The following is a 3725-nucleotide window of genomic DNA, read 5'->3' on the forward strand; positions in this document are numbered from 1 at the left end:
AGTGTCAGGACTAGTCCAGGTCCTGGGGAATGGGGTGTGGCTCCAGCAGCAGGCTGGGAGGGGAGGAGTGTGGAAGCTGGATTAGGCATGGTGCCTCATGATCAGGGCAGGATGAAAGCAACAGGCCTGAAAACCCAGCAGAGCTACAAGAAACATTTTTTAAAAATTAAAATAAAAATTTACTCATCCTTTTTCCTGTGCCTTTTCTAAAAAGTAAAAATTTGGCTCTTCATGAACTAGCATGTTATAAAACAGTATACAGTATTAAGTCTAAATATTAATTTTTAAAGTCTGGAAACGTCTAAATCAAAATGCTCATAAAAGGTTTTTCTGGCATAATAGGATTTGTTGGTTATCATCTTCATTGCCTATTTGTATTTCTTATTTATATAATAAATATATTGCTTTTAAAGTTACTTTTTAAAATCACTTTATTAAAGAAACCAATCATCGCAATTAGGAAATTAAGTAAAACTTTTCATGTAAATGTTTTAAAGTTTAGGAATTAATTCTGCAATTATGGCAGTATTTTACTTGTTATTATTTTATTATCATTTTCTCCTCAAGCTAACACAATACATCTGAACGGAGTCTCTTTAAGAAACAGTTGTATTTGTTTCTTAGGGTTGCTGTGACAAAATACCACAAACTGAATAGCTTAAACCAACAAAAGTATATTCTGTCAGTTCTGGATGTGAGAAGTCAAAAATCTAGCCTTCAGAAAAGGACCATGCGCCCTCTGAGGCTGCAGTGAAAATCTAGCCTTCAGAACAGGACCATGCGCCCCCTGAAGGCTGCAGTGAATAATCCTTTGTCTCTTCTTCCTGGCTTCCTTGGCTTATACCTGCATCATTCCAATCTCTGTCTCCATCCATCACATGGCCTTCTTCCCTATGTGTCTATGTGACCTCTCTTCATATAAGGATGCTAGTTATCAGATTTAGAAGTCACTGTAATCCAGTATGACCTCATCTTAACCAATGTATCAGCAAAGACCTTAATTCCAAAGATCAGATTTGAGACTCTGGGTAGATATGAATTTTGGGGGAAATTATTCAAATCACTGAAAGACTATAGAAATAATTAGTAAACCCTTAGAACTGTAAATTAGTATATTTTAGACAGCTATTTGAACCCATCAATAATTTAACTGTATAAACTGTGGGAAGCAATCCTAATTGTACCACTCTCCTACAGATATGTGTTGAAAACTACCCAAGGATGTTCACAGCAATATTTTTTGTAATGGTGAAAAATGGGAACAACCTGAACGTCTGTCAATTTGGGACTAATTATATTATCTCACATCTACATTCTGTAGCCTTGAAAAAGAATAAAGTAGATCTGCATGATACACATGGAAGATATTCAAAATAGATTAAGTGAAAAAAGTAAGTCAATAGACAGTGTTTAGTACATTACTATTTACATAATAAGCAAATAATTAAACAATTCTACATTTATGTACATGTTTTATGGAATGGCTTTATTTATCTTTCAAATACTAAAAGATACCTATTGTTCTCCAACTCTTCTGAATTTCATTTCATCCTTGTATTATTCTCATGGGTTGCCAGAACAAAATACTGGGTGCTTTAAACCAGTGGTCTCCAACATTTTTGGCACCAAGGACCAATTTTGTGGAAGACAATTTTTCCACAAATGGGAGTTGGGCAGGGGTGTGGTTTCAGGATGAAACTGTTTCATCTCAGATCATCAGGCATTAAGACATAAGGAACATGCAACCTAGATCCCTCGCATGCTCAGTTCATAATAGGGTTCGAGCTCCTAGGGGAATCTAATGCCCCCCTTGATCTCACAGGAGGCAGAGCTCAGGCAGTAATGCTCCCTGGCCTGCTGCTCATCTCCTGCTGTGTGGCCCAGTTGCTAACAAATCAAGGTTCAGTTCCCTGGTTCGGGTCACTTTTTCCCTGTGTTCTCACATTGTAGGGGTAAGGATGAGGGTAGGGAGGTGGCAGACAGCTCTTGGGTGTCTTATAAGGGCAATGCTATCATGAGAAATCCACCCACATTAACTCATTTAACTCTAATTACTTCCCAAAGGCCCTATCTCTAAATACCATCCCATAGAGGATTAGGATCATGCCATATGATTTTTGGGAAGACACAATCAGTCCATAACAATCCTCCTTTAAATGACACAGGTTATGACCGGGTGTGGTGGCTCACGCCTGTAATCCCAGCACTTTGGGAGGCTGAAGCAGGTGGATCACCTGAGGTCAGGAGTTCAAGACCAGCCGGGCCACCATGTAAAACCCTGTCTCTACTAAAAATACAAAAAATTAGCCGGGCATGGTGGCAGGTGCCTGTAATCCCAGCTATTCAGGAGGCTGAGGCAGGAGAGTTGCTTGAACCTGGGAGGCGGAGGTTGCAGTGAGCCCAGATCAAGCCATTGCACTCCAGCCTGAGCAACAAGAGCAAAACCCCATCTCAAACAAAACAAATAAACAAACAAACAAACAAAAAAACCCCCCGCAGGTTACAAAACAATGCATTATATCTAAACTGATTGAAGCCTTTTAAAATTCACATAGGAAAAAATGCCCCAAAGAACCTTTTTTGGTGGTTCAGCCCACTTTCATGATAGCTGAAATTAATCACTGAAATGAATCCAGAGTAACTAAGCTTGGAGAGACCTGTTAGGCCATTAGTAATGTATCATTATGACTCATGTATGGTTGTCATTCTTATCCATTAATGAGATCTGTGGGAATGGCAACCCTTCCAACTTCCTAAGCAAGTGCTGGAGGGAAGCTGCTAAAATGGGAACTTGTTAAAATGTGAACTGGACAATAGGCCTCCTGAAATGAAGAAAAGGTAACTGCTAAGGAAGAATGGTATTACTAACGTCTCCCAGCACCACAGTACTAGTTTATGTCACTGCTGACAGGAGCATTTCATGACACTGCAGAGCCAAGAAACAGAAATTGAAAAAAAATATAATCTGTGTCGAAATGACGTGGTACCTCAACAGTAACTAGCAAGGTAAGATCCTACACAAAATATTTTTTCACTAAAAGGGTTTGAAATGCAAACAGTCAAATGGATTAAAAAACGTTTCGTCTTTAGATCACACAACTGATAAAGAGTAAATTGTGTCATGAATGAAATACTTTTAAAGTGGTCTTTTTTTAGAAGGTAATGATAGTAGTGTTAAAATAAGACAAGTAACTGGGCTTTGCAACAGAAGCTGATTTTTTTTTGAAGCTGTGAAGGATCTTAGGAGCTTTTAGAGCACACTGGGCAAACTGGTTGTCCCAGGAAGGATGGCCAAATAGAATTATTATATAGACATTGTGAAATGGTACAGGCCAAGAACTTAAGACATATCTATAAAAGCTCCACCACCCCCACCCCCAACTCTATCACCCAGAGGGATCCATTCTTGCAAATCTAGTTGTTTGAATAGAAAATTTTCTTGTTCAGTTTCAATCCAAATACAACTGTTCAGAGAAGAATGGCATGAAATAGCTTCTTTGGCTCCTAGAAAGAGGTAAAGGATGAAATACAAAAACACAAAAACTGTGTAGGTGGCACAAATTATAAAAAGTCAAACAAGGTAACTCAAGTGAGTTACAGAATTGTGGTTTGCTTTTTTATACTTCCTTTAGTTAAAACCATATTTTCTCAAAGGTACAAAGTAAGGAAAGTTATATTTATTTTGTGACTTCAACATTCCATCACTTTCCAATTCAGGTTTAGTT

Source organism: Cebus imitator, unplaced genomic scaffold (assembly GCF_001604975.1).
Source record: "Cebus imitator isolate Cc_AM_T3 unplaced genomic scaffold, Cebus_imitator-1.0 Scaffold119, whole genome shotgun sequence".
NCBI lineage: Eukaryota > Metazoa > Chordata > Mammalia > Primates > Cebidae > Cebus > Cebus imitator.